General features: G+C 42.0%; 1 non-coding gene across 1 annotated transcript; it reads right to left on the reverse strand.

The window, feature by feature from the left end:
- Nucleotides 1-13,777: 13,777 nt before the first annotated feature.
- On the reverse strand, nt 13,778-13,852 carry Trnas-cga (transfer RNA serine (anticodon CGA)). The gene has a single exon. It is a non-coding gene; the product is annotated as a tRNA-Ser (tRNA).
- Between the last annotated feature and the right edge of the window lie 209 nt (nt 13,853-14,061).

A 14,061-nucleotide genomic window follows, 5' to 3' on the forward strand; every position in this document is an offset into this window, starting at 1 on the left:
GCAGGACTAACTACCTTGAAAAATAGGTGTGCTGGTGTAATATTTTTGGCCTTAAAGCCATCAAATTCAGCAACAAGAAGGTCCTCTTAGAACAGTTGAGAAGACAGCAGTGGAAAGATGACTTAATGTGTTCTGAGGAAACGGTGACAGATGGTGTATTTTGTGCGTGTATCGTGAGGAAGATCACCTAAATTATGGTTCTCCTCCGCAATTAGTGGCTGCTGTGTTCGGAGGTAGCGCGCCAAAATGATAAATTTATGTTACTAACATTATAAAAACCAAACAATGAATTTACTTACATTTCACGTAAAAGCATCTCTCAGTAGCATGCTATCATTCCATTATTACAAAAGCGTCAATTACCATCAGTATAATAAAAAAATGCTAGACGAGAAGCCAGGCAAAGCATTTCGATCTTCGGATCGCGAAGATCGCGCCTAAATAGGATGGCAGGCGAAGTGGTTTGGTTCTAAAATCAGAGCTCTACCGGCAGTCTCGGCGGAATGACATATGTGCCGTGGTCGGTATCAGTTATGGCTTAATTAACAATCCCTGGTTTGTAAATAAAAGAGCTGGTTCGGCAGTCTCGGAGGACAGACAAATAGTCTGCCGCGGTCGGTATCAATCATTAATTAATTAGCAATGTCTGGTTTAAAAATGTGATAGATTGATCGGTAGACTCCGAGGACAGATATGATGTCGGCCACGGTCGATAGTGGTTAAGAACTTAATCAGGAATCTTTGGTTTTTGGATATGTAATTGAAAACTGGTTTCATAGTAATTATGCAAACATGCAGTTCGTTATTCTGTTCATTTTCTGTGAAAGTGTGAAGCATGGAAATTACTTGGGGTACGTAAAATGGACTATAATCGTCCAGTTTCTCGTATTCTTCTAATAAAAAGCGAGTAGCACCCCGTTTAAACAAACCAATTAAAAATTTAATTATTTTTATAATACCAATTCCTCATTAATAGTTTACTACAGCTTCAAGATACAGGACCCGCGACCTGCGTGCTGTTTTCTGCTCAGGGGACAACGACTGTAGAAGACCGCAGGTTGGTATAAATGGAAATGTCGTGTGGCTAGGGCCTCCCGTCGGGTAGACCGTTCGCCTGGTGCAGGTCTTTCGATTTGACGCCACTTCGGCGACCTGCGCGTCGATGGGGATGAAATGATGATGATTAGTGAATAATATTCACAACTTCTGCATTCCATCAGGGCGGTAGAAGCAACTAGGCAACTAGCGTGTACTGTAATCTTAGTGTAAATGAGATCAGTGATTATCTGTTGTGTTGGCTGAAGAGCCAACACCGTGTTACTAGAGGAGGCCGAAATGCACGCGTTTTAGCTCACGCAGGCTGGCGAGAGGAGGGAAGAACTATACTGTCGTGAGGTCTGGAACATGACAAGGAATTAGAATTCAGAAAGCGGAAGTACCTAGTTTGAGACTTAACTTTGATCCATTAATGATGAAAGTCGCTCTTGACGGTACATGATTCACAATATTGTCTGTTCAGAATTCATTCTAACTACTGAATATGGCGCCTTGCTAGGTCGTAGCAAATGACGTAGCTGAAGGCGATGCTAAACTGTCGTCTCGGCAAATGAGAGCGTAAGTAGACAGTGAACCCTTGCTAGCAAAGTCGGCTGTACAACTGGGGCGAGTGCTAGGGAGTCTCTCTAGACTAGACATGCCGTGTGGCGGCGCTCGGTCTGCAATCACTGACAGTGGCGACACGCGGGTCCGGCGTATACTAATGGACCGCGGCCGATTTAAAGGCCACCACCTAGCAAGTGTGGTGTCTGGCGGTGACACCACAATATCATATTTGGAAACACAGAGGAGGCGTGAAGGGAGGACATTTTCGAGGAAAAGGACTTATGATTCTCACTTAAATCCTTCTCGCTATCTATCCGTCTCTCTCTTTCACTTGCCGCACTGGGTGTTCTGCTATATTTCCATGATGTGCAACGTCAAGGTTTAACGTTACGGAATTGATGGGAGTGCCTGATGGAATAAACATGCAAAACCTTTAACTGCTCTTGATTCCAGGAGACTATTCGAAGCAGAGAAATCAGTGTTGGAAGCCACCAAAGAAGCAAGAATACAAAGCCTGAAAAAGAAAATGGAAGGAGAACAACACCAGAAACAAGATGAATATCGACCTGGGATGCGTTAGTGTTATGCACTGCAGGCGGAGACACAAACGTAACCTTGAATTTCCAGGAAGTTCATTCTTTTTTGATTTTCTGGCGCACATTGGTTAAAAACTATTAAAGATCAATGGCTGAAATTTCGTCTCTCTTAAAACATATTTAACTAAAAAGTAGACAATTCTTACGACTTAAATTTGAAAATTAAAAACTGTTTTAAAGAAAAACTTTGAATTAATTACTGAAGTTTTTGATAATCATTATTAAAAAAAATTTTGTATCATAATTTATGACAGCAATATCTATGTTAGAAGTCAGCTTTAAACATAATAGTGTACCTAACTTCCAGGAAAAATAAGCTTCTACTTTATTCTTACTTCCAGATATATGTACCTATGCTATACAAATTAATTTACATGCTTTATTTGACTTGGAACACAAAATACATTTCAGAAAAAAGTGTGAGACCAAAAGCTATGACTCATACATGAAATTGCTCCCAAAAGATCTGTTAAAGGATGGTAAGCATTACACGGGCTTACCACTCTTATTCCTCGGGCTACACTATTTAGAGAAGTGACAAATTTTTCAAGAATTCCCAACTTGTCTTCATGAACCAGACCTCTTGAGATGGTTAAGAATTTGCCTAACCTTCTGCTGAACCAAGATGACTAGAAAAGAGAAAAAGTCAAGCCACGTGGATTTAGAGCAGTTGAACGATCGTAATTCACAGACTATTTCAAAAAATATTGCAAACGTCACTATTTTCAAATAAACGTTGGCCTACCTGCTTCATATTTAGCCATTCTGAAAGACTGAAACCAGTTTCCTTTATTTGATAATTGTGCAGTCTGGACTGTATTACAAAAGGAAGCCCTAAAGAACGCCAAGTCTTATGTAGAGGTTCTATTCTGCAGCTGCTGTATATCTCCCTTTGTAATAAAATAACTGCAGAGTTTTGCTCCACTACAGCAGAAGATTTCTTACTATGCGTATTTTCATTTAAAGAGCATTATCAGTGGGCGTGGGTATAACGAAGCAGGGTCATTCTTTTTCTTCATGTGATTTCTAAATTCAACAGTTGAGTGTATGATTGAATCTATCTATAACGACCCGTTTGTTTCAGATTTGTCAGCGCGACAGCATCATTAATGCAAGTGTTGAAAGATGTGTCGGTCAAAAGAAAGTCAGTAAGGATAGGCCGATGCGTGCACATGGTCCCGTTGGTTAACGAAGGAGACCAAATGGTTCTGTAGCTATTTCACACTGATTTCCTGCTCCTATAAGCGAAATATTGAAGAATTAAAACGAATCCGTGTTATGATGATGATTTGTTCGAGCACCCCTGAGTTAGTGACGTGGGTCAATAAAAGCATACCACAAGGGTGGAAAATACGTACTTTAAATTGAGAACATTAATTATTACTGAAAAGGAAATAGTGTTTACAATAAGTGTTGAATTTTTATGCCGACGAACCTAAAATAGGCGAGAAATCCACAAATGTACACATATCACCAAAAGACATCTACTGCAATCAGTGCTTGCTTATGGACTCCCCCACATAGAATCGAATTAATTGTACCCCTCTGTTTGAGCACTAAAATACAACTTTAGCCCTTTAGTTGATAATGCAACCTGGTAAGTCTAATCCTCTCTCGTGTTCCTGGACTTCTGGACTTTCCAACTGATTTACTACCGTAAATAGAACGTATCCGTTTGAGCTTGAGGACATCGCCCAAATTACAGCTGCCTTCAGTCGTTGTTATAACGTTCAGCGGTGCGATTTATGGTAGCTGCAACACACCGTTGGAACTATACACTGAGACGACAAATGTGATGGGATAGGAATATGCACGTATACAGATGGTGACAGCACCGCGTACGCAAGGTATAAAAGAGTAGCGAATTAGTGGAGCTGACATTTGTGCTCAGACGATTCAGACGAAAATGTTTCCGACGTGATTATGACCGAACGACGGGACTTATCGGATTCTGAGCGCGGAAAAGTAGTTGGAGCTAGATGCATGGGACATTCCATTTCAGTATTCCGAGATCCACAGCTCAAGAGGGTCCCGAGAAAACCAAATTTCAGGCATCACCTCTCACCAAGGACAACGCAGTGGCCGACAGTCTTCACTTAACAACCGAGAGCAACGACGTTTGCGTAGAGCTGCACCACTACCACCAATAATATTAGAAATCAATGTGGGACGTCCGATGAACGTGTTTATGGTCTATGGCAGCAGAAGATGGACGGGAGTGCCTTTGCTAACAACACAATCGCCTGCAGCGCCTCTCCGGGGGCGGACCCTACGAAGCCGTAGACCCAAGTTGTCAACAAGGCACTGTACAGGCTGGTGGCTGCTGTGGGCTGTTTTTACATGGAACGCACTGTGCATCTGGTCCAACTGAGCCGAACACTGCCTGGGGACAGATAGTGTTCGGCTACTTGAAGACCATTTACAACCATTCGTGGACTTGATGTTCCCACACAAGATGAAATTTTTATGAATAACAATACGTCACGTCACTGGGCCACGGTTGTTCGCAACTGGCTTGAAGAACATTCTGGACAATTTGAGCAAATGGTTTGGCCACCCAGATCGCCCGACATGAATCCCACGGAACATTTATGGGACATAATCGAGAGGTCAGTTCATGCACAAAATCCTTCACTGGCAACGCTTTCGAAGCTATGGACGGCTATAGACGCAGCATGGTCCAATATTTCTGGAGGAGACTTCCAGCGACTTGTTGAGTCGATGCCACTTCGAGTTGCCTCACTTGCACTGCGCCGGGCAAAAGGAGGTCGGACTCACTATTAGGAGGTACCCCCCGACTTCTGTCACCTCGGGGTGGTGGCAGTCCAGCTCCCAGAAACACAGCCCGCGCCCAACTGGCGCGATGGTTGCCCCTGGCCAGCGCACGCCTCCTAGGAGTTGCTTTACCCACGCTTAGGGTTGATAGAAAAAAAGCCTGATCTCCTACTCAATATAAACTGCCACAATTACAACTTGCGCGTTTTATCAGTGAAACGTGATGAATTTAGTAGTTTCAGTAGATTCCAGGTCTCTGTTCCATAACTTCACTTCTGTTGCTAGGTTGCCAACCTACATTTGACTGGAATTCACAAAAATTGAAAGTATTTCCAGATCTAAGTGAGCTACCAATACATCAACGTTTGACGTCTCTCTGAAAAGTTTTTAGACATCCCAATCTCTTTCTCAAGCTTAAGGAATGTGACGACTCGAAACAAATTATAAACATGTATTTAATAACAAAATTAAGCCGCCTGAAGGCTAAATTTAATTTGTATCTCTATTAACTTTTTTTGGGTTCCATATTAAATTTGTTTGAATGTATATTACAGTACTATCAACTATAATTCACTGCAGTTTTATTCCCACAAACTGGTCAACCATTTTACCAAATAAATAAATGAAATTTATAGACTGAGATATAATGTGGAATCGTCGCATAATAAAATAATTTTCATACTGATTCCAAAACTGTGTAATATTTCTGAAATCATGGAGAATTTAATGTTATGATTTATCTTTAACTAATATTAATCCAGCTGATGTTGTTATGTGTAAAACATGATCTTTTGTCACTGGCACAAGAGGTAGCGTGCCGTATTCACTGTAACAGCTGCTAATGCTACGACCAGCCTGCTACATCTGGTTACTCGAGACATCTACTGACACAATGGAGATGGACTCAGTAGGTGCTTGGTACCACTGACAGGGGTGGTGCTGGGCTGTCGAGAAACGTTGATATGCTGTGCCAGCGTATTTGCTACACTCGCCACATATTAACCCGAGCAGCATCGAAGACTGTCGAAGACTGAATGAATGTCAATAAGCAATAAAGATTTCCTTGTATCCATAAGCTGCCTTCTGCTGTGTCCATATCCCCCACTGGTAGAGAGTCAGTGCCCACACCACCCCGTACTAGACATGTCGATGTATTTGGTGTGAAAATAACTACTGAAGATGATGATGGACAACCAATGGATGACAACAGTCAGTACCATGGTTTTGCATGAGGGGTATCCTACGCAGCAATATTAGAAGTGTCGACTTAGACTTTACTTGGACCCGTATGGTTTCTTTCCAATCTAGCGGTGGGCGCCAGAATTTGTGTAATGTACCATAAGAAATTAAGAGATGCGCAGTGATTTCACAACTTGAGAGAAGGGATAGTAAAAAGGTTTAAGAGGTAAAATTCATGAATGTACTACAATTATCAGCTTAACGACGTATTTCAGAAGCACAGAGAACAGATAGACAGTTTTGTAGACTACTTTCAGAAAATTGATATTAACGCTTATGAAATGACCAAAGACGGTGATGCCAAGAAGACAATATTACAGGAAGCCGAGAAGGGAGTACCTGAAGCATTTCTGCGCGGTCTAGCATCGGAAATTTCATGTAGGGTGCAAACAGAATCCCCAAAGGTTTTAAATGAAGCAGTAAATGCTGCAGGAGCATTACACGAAGCTGATGTGGTCACTAAACCATGGGAAAAATTGGTATTTAGTACAAATGACAACTGTTTTATCGTCGAGGTCAATAATGTCACGCATGAAAATGGTGTGGACACTCCAGACAAAACCTTATACACAAAAGTTGACAGAAACAGGGAAATTGGTCACATGGTTTGCCTCGTTGCCCTCCATTAAATAAGGCACGGGGTAGTGTGGCCACTGTACAACGCCACTAGTAACTGTTACCATGGGGCGCTCTTTCGTGGGATTATTGGTAGACTTCTTTCCGCGCAGCTACTTGAGAGGAAAATTAAGCAGATTTTTATTTGATACAGGGTCGTAAGTAACTTTGCCAAGAAAGGGTACTTGGTGAAGTAAAACTGAATCTACCACACTGGAGGTTAAGTGATATAGGTGAGGGTAAATTTCCACTCACTTGGTTTTGCAGTGCTGGAGTTTCAAGTAGTGGGGAAGTAACTTCCAAATCATTGCAGTTCTTCCTGTTGTTAGCAGTAGAAGTATACTTGATTTAAATTTTCTGGTTGCACATCACACAAAAGCTGACTTAGAAACGCGTGTATTACAACTGGATGGAACACAATTCCATCTTGCTTTTGTGGCCAGAGAAGCAACACTGTAACCACGATCACCTCTAGGTCATGGGTGGTCAAGTAAACTGTGCACAAGATTCCTTAAAGTCAGTTGACTGGATATCGTACCTAAAGGTATAGGAAAATTACTCTGGGTAGGTGTAGAAACTGATCTACTGATTAAGTTTTTAAGTATGGTTGAGCCTTTGTTTGATAATGAAGAGATGGATAAAGCACAGTGTTTTGCACGATGTTGTTTTTCCAATGTACAGTAAATTGATGGAAAGTAAATTGTGCCTGCCAGGATAGATAGCTTTACTTTTACAGAACCAAAGTTATCCCATGGTAGGAAAAAGTCGAGTAAGTTGAAGAAATTAAGTTATATTATGATATTTTTGACGTTTATTTTGAAGTCAAATAGTTTATTTGTGGAAAAAATTATTACTTCGTGTGTCCCCTTTAGATTAAAGCTCTTAAACGCTTCCTAAGACTAATTTTTTTTTTAGATAGACCTGTTTTGGTTAATGATAGTACCATTCGTCAACTTACCCTACAAGGAGGGTAATATGAGTCTGGGGTATGGGTAAGATCGCAGAGTGAACATTTTATTTAAAGAAGAAAGACATTTTATTCGTGCTTATCTATTCATTACGAAAATCACGATATAACATTTCTCCTTTGTTTTTCATTAATTTAATCCCTGTACGCTGCGCATGAGCCCATTCTTGACAGCGCGAACGCTGATACCACATTTCTGTCTTTCACGATGGATGCAGTCTTTTCCATCGACGTAATCGGAACCACTGTCGGCGTACTCAATTTCGATGGATGAGTTTGAAGGTGAGTCTCAGTGGTCTCTTCAGGGATCGTTTCTTGGTTTCATTCCAAAAGTTTCGTCGAACGCATGTTTATGTTTAGGACCTTCGTTCATTTTTTTGCCTTTGCATTTGTATTCTCTTTTATTTTTTTATCTGTCTTCATTTTACTTTCTTGTACTTTCCTCTGATTGTTGTCTTTTCTCTGCCTCTTTCCTTCCAGAGCTATTTTCATGGGTGGACTGTTTATGTGTATAGATGACAACTTATATCTTCGTTTTCTTGCACCTCCGTTAGGTACAGCTTCAGATAACAGAGGTGAAGCAGAGGTTTATGTAAAGTTAGAGGTAGGTGAGGACACTGATAACGCACCAAGCTCTACATGGGGCAATGGAGATAAAATATAATTAGTATAGGGTTAGGTAAAGGCCTTGGTAGAGGTTTAAAGATGCAGCTTTGCTAAAGGCAATGCTGAAAAAAGCAATGACTGGTATTGTTATTACCTGGCCTGGATGATTAGCAAGACAGTCACTACAGGTAGTCTTCAGAGGTGCTTAAAGTGACACATCCAACAGCTGCAATCAGTGGCTTGTGTGAGGTGAGAAACCTAGAACAGTTATGAAATTATCTCTGCAGGGAGTAATGGCTTCGGAAGTGAGATGTTAAATATGATTATCCATAAGCAAAAGAAGTGGATTTCGGATGATCTTACTTGGTTAATGAAATACGCCAGTTATTTTACAAAGCTCTCAGCATTCATCCTGTCAGATTCCTGGTCAACTCCTAGAGATACAAGTGGTGCAACATCAAGATATCCTGGTTGCATTCTAGCCTAGAGGTAAATAAAAAAATGGAGCTATGAACTGACCTGTGGCCCTAACACAGCAAGCAGCGCTGACATTTGCTCCCTTCCCAGCAGAGGAAACCTTCACTACCCTTCTTTTCCCAACAGGACTCAGTACTGGTGGTACCTTTGTGGGAGCAGTTGAACATCCTGTCTCATTAACACTAAAAACCTGGCGGGACTCAAAGTTGTATTTTATTCTTATTTTCCTGTATACATGAAAGAATCCCTCAACATTCACTTTATTAAATGCGGCCATTCTAGCTGCCACCATAGGTTCTGGTTTACAAAAAGAAAACTTGAACTGTGTTATGAAAGTGTGAGTAAAATGTTTCCCAGTCATCTTTTTAGCTTTGCTGAATCTGTGGTCTATATTTTTAATTTCAGCATAATCGAGGATAATTCGAGTGAAGTCAGACCATGTCAATCGAAAAGCTCTTCTGTCCAAATCGATGAGATATTGCTCTGATCCTTGTAACTGGTGATCATCAAACGTATTTTTAAATCTGTCCTCATTTTGTGTCAAATCCTGAAATAAAATATGCTATGTGAATTATTAGTTCCACAATGAGATTTTCGAAAGTTCAAGTGACAGCTTTTATTTTAACTTTACTTTTAATGAACAATAAATAGATAAATTATTAATTTTAAATGAGATTTTCAGCTATATTTAAATATGAATATAACAGGGTTTACTTCACTGATATGTCTTTTACAAAGTGATGTAAAGTAGCTTCAGAGAGGCTGAACTTCCTAGTGGGGCCATTAACATGAATTCCACTTCTTAGATGCCACAATGCCTCTTTGCTCCATTTCTGTCGATCTGTCTTCCTTACATACAGGGTGGTCCATTTATGTTGACCGGGCAAAATATCTCACGAAATAAGCATCAAACGAAAAAACTACAAAGAACTAAACTCGTCTAGCTTGAAGGGGGAAACCAGATGGCGCTATGGTTGGCGCGCTAGGTGGTGCTGCCATAGGTCAAACGGATATCAACTACGTTTTTTAAAAGAGGAACCCCCATTTTTATTATATATTCGTGTAGTACGTAAAGAAATATGAATGTCTTAGTTGGACCACTTTTTTCGCTTTGTGACAGATGGCGCTGTAATAGCCACAAACGTATAAGTACGTAGTATCTCGTAACATTCCGCCAGTGCGGACGGTATTTGCTTCGTGATACATTACCCGTGTTAAAATGGACCGTTTACCAATTGGGGGAAAGGTCAATATAGTGTTGATGTATGGCTATTGTGATGAAAATGCCCAACGGGCGTGTGCTATGTATGCTGCTCGGTATCCTGGACGACATCATCCAAGTGTCCGGACCGTTTGCCGGATAGTTACGTTATTTAAGGAAACAGGAAGCGTTCAGAGAAATGTGAAACGTCAACCACGACCTGCAACAAATGATGATGCCCAAGTACGTGCTTCAGCTGCTGTCGCGGCTAATCCGCACATCAGTAGCAGACAAATTGCGCGAGAATCGGGAATCTCAAAAACGTCGGTGTTGAGAATGCTACATCAACATCGATTGCACCCGTACCATATTCCTATGCACCAGTAATTGCATAGCGACGAGTTTGAACGTCGTGTACAGTTCTGCCACTGGGCACAAGAGAAATTACGGGACGATGACAGATTTTTTGCACGCGTTCTATTTAGCGACGAAGCGTCATTCACCAACAGCGGTAACGTAAACCGGCATAATATGCACTACTGGGCAACGGAAAATCCACGATGGCTGCGACAAGTGAACATCAGCGACCTTGGCGGGTTAATGTATGGTGTTGCATTATGGGAGGAAGGATAATTGGCCCCCATTTTATCGATGACAATCTAAATGGTGCAATGTATGCTGATTTCCTACGTAATGTTCTACCGATGTTACTATAAAATGTTTCACTGCATGACAGAATGGCGATGTATTTCCAACATGATGGATTTCCGGCACATAGCTCGCGTGCGGTTGAAGCGGTATTGAATAGCATATTTCATGACAGGTGGATTAGTCGTCGAAGCACCATACCATGGCCCGCACGTTCACCGGATCTGACGTCCCCGGATTTCTTTCTGAGGGGAAAGTTGAAGGATATTTGCTATCGTGATCCACCGACAACGCCTGACAATCAGCGTCAGCGCATTGTGAATGCATGTGCGAACATTACGGAAGGCGAACTACTCGCTTTTGAGAGGAGTGTCGTTACACGTATTGCCAAATGCATTAAGGTTGACGGACATCATTTTGAGCATTTATTGCATTAATGTGGTATTTAGAGGCAATCACACAGTAACAGCATGCGTTCTCAGAAATGATAAGTTCACAAAGGTACATGTGTCACATTGGATCAACCGAAATAAAATGTTCAAACGTACCTACGTTCTGTATTTGAATTTAAAAAACCTACCTGTTACCAACTGTTAGTCTAAAATTGTGAGCCATATATTCGTGACTATTACAGCGCCATCTATCACAAAGCGAAAAAAGTGGTCCAACTGAAACATTCATATTTCTTTACGTACTACACGAATATGCAATAAAAATTGGTGGTTCCTATTTAAAAAACGCAGTTGATATCCGTTTGACATATGGCAGCGCCATCTAGCGGGCCAACCATAGCGCCATCTGGTTTCCTCCTTCAAGCTCGACAAGTTTCGTTCTTTGGTTTTTTTTTCGTTTTTTTCGTGAGATATTTGGCCCGGTCACGATCAATGGACCACCCTGTATACTTTCCCCATATTTATTACGCAGCCTGTAATCAAAATGACATGAATATACAATAACAAAGGGATCAGAAGCATGGCAGCAGAGAGAAGTGGGTGACAAGACTCATTCGCCATCTTAGCCGCTGCACAATTCACCATCTTAACTGCAGTCGAGATTGTAGATACAGATTTAAACGTGCGTTAAGTCTTACAGAATAATTTCATTAAATTGTTGTTTAAGCATCAGTAAATCTATAAGGCTTAAGAGGAATCAATTAAAATTCATTAATATAAAAGTATTACTTACTTGAAGCTTACTTAAACTTGGGAACAATTGTTACGAAAACATTGTCCACTTCCAAGCCACTGTCCTCCACAAAACAAAACGACCAAGTGGTCCTACTTCAATAGGCATACCCGCAGAACATGTAGAACTGTAGAGGTATCAGAGAAATTCAAAATTCCTTGCCTTTGATTCCCATCTTGACCTTCGTCTACTTTGACAACCAGCTTAGAAGTAAAGAACAAGGATGAACTGAATAGAGATTTCATGTCAGTCCATGTGATGCTAAGACGGTATATCATGTTTGGTCTACTGAAGAGAAAAGTATCACATTTAGAGGGACAGGATAATGAGGACATGGAAACACTGCTGAGAGAATACACTGAGTTATTTAATCCTCCTGGACCACTGCCTGACATACCATTTACTCAGCATCATATTATCACTGCAACGACTCACCTGTGTTTAAGAAACCTTAAGAATTCCACAGCATTTACAAACTGTAATGGCACGTGCTGCAGTCAACACTGACGCCTGCCGGCCGCGGTGGTCTCGCGGTTAAGGCGCTCAGTCCGGAACCGCGCGACTGCTACGGTCGCAGGTTCGAATCCTGCCTCGGGCATGGATGTGTGTGATGTCCTTAGGTTAGTTAGGTTTAAGTAGTTCTAAGTTCTAGGGGACTGATGACCACAGATGTTAAGTCCCATAGTGCTCAGAGCCATTTGAACCATTTTGAACACTGACGCCTACTGCAGCGGCAACACGGCACACAGACCAGAGATACGGGTTGCCAACTCCGTTGTGAAGTCTGCTGACGCAAGAGTGTTCACAAGCAGGTACCACAGTTGACAAAAAAATACGTAGGTGCGGTCAACGTCCATCAGAGGGCATCAACCAGCAGCAGAGGAAGGGGGGCGCGACGATTAACGAACTGTTTTCTGGCAATCAAGTGTGTGCAAAAAGTCCCAGAAATATCCTTTCACCCGGGGATAGATAAGCAGGCGGCGCCCAGCTGTTCAGCAGGTAGTTGACTCGCCGATTGCGGAGAAGATAGGTTGGTCCAGCGGTGCGCCACCTCCACCATCCTCTCCTCCGCAACGATTGTGATACGTCGCTTCCGTCGTGTTAGGCTGGCTACCAGCTGCTAACAGCCGACATCGACGTGGAACAGTTGTATGGGCATAGAGTCGAAGGGCACTCTGATTATAGGAATTAGTTGTGGAGGAGGAGATTAGTGTTTAACGTCCCGTCGACAACGAGGTCATTAGAGACGGAGCGCAAGCTCGGGTGAGAGAAGGATGGGGAAGGAAATCGGCCGTGCCCTTTCAAAGGAACCATTCCGGCATTTGCCTGAAGCGATTTAGGGAAATCACGGAAAACCTAAATCAGGATGGCCGGAGACGGGATTGAACCGTCGTCCTCCCGAATGCGAGTCCGGTGTGCTAACCACTGTGCCACCTCGCTCTTTCGAATTAGTTGTTATTTGCTTGATCCGCAAAAGGGATCCTTATTGTGTTTTGGCTTTGAAGAGTGTGTTACTGTTGGTGGTTAATAGTAGTTTTCTTAATAGAAAAAAATTGGCAAAACGAGTTGGTTCTTACTCTGTAGATTTAGCAGCGCAGTTTATAAATCAACAACATTTTAAGAGAACAGAGAAGAGAGTAATAGCCCCTAGGGCACACCAATTGTAATCATGCCTAAGAAATCATCAGATGGCAGTAAAGCATACACGTTTTGCAGCATCTACCGTTATGTGAAGTGGTGGATTGTCACACATACCTACCCTGTACCTAATAAACAAAATAATGTAGGCCAATGTCTCCAGAATGAGATTTTCACTCTGCAGCGGAGTGTGCGCTGATATGAAACTTCCTGGCAGATTAAAACTGTGTGCCGGACCGAGACTCGAACTCGGGACCTTTGCCTTTCGCGGGCAAGTGCTCTACCGACTGAGCTATCCAAGCACGACTCAGGCCCCGTCCTTTAGTTCTGCCAGTACATCGTCTCCTACCTTCCAGGATTTACAGAAGCTCTCCTGCGAACCTAGTGCTCGGTAGAGCACTTGCCCGCGAAAGGCAAAGGTCCCGAGTTCGAGTCTCAGTCCGGCACACAGTTTTAATCTGCCAGGAAGTTTCATATTAGGTCAATGTCGTTATTTTACAACTATGGACATA

Source organism: Schistocerca serialis, chromosome 4, assembly GCF_023864345.2.
Source record: "Schistocerca serialis cubense isolate TAMUIC-IGC-003099 chromosome 4, iqSchSeri2.2, whole genome shotgun sequence".
NCBI lineage: Eukaryota > Metazoa > Arthropoda > Insecta > Orthoptera > Acrididae > Schistocerca > Schistocerca serialis.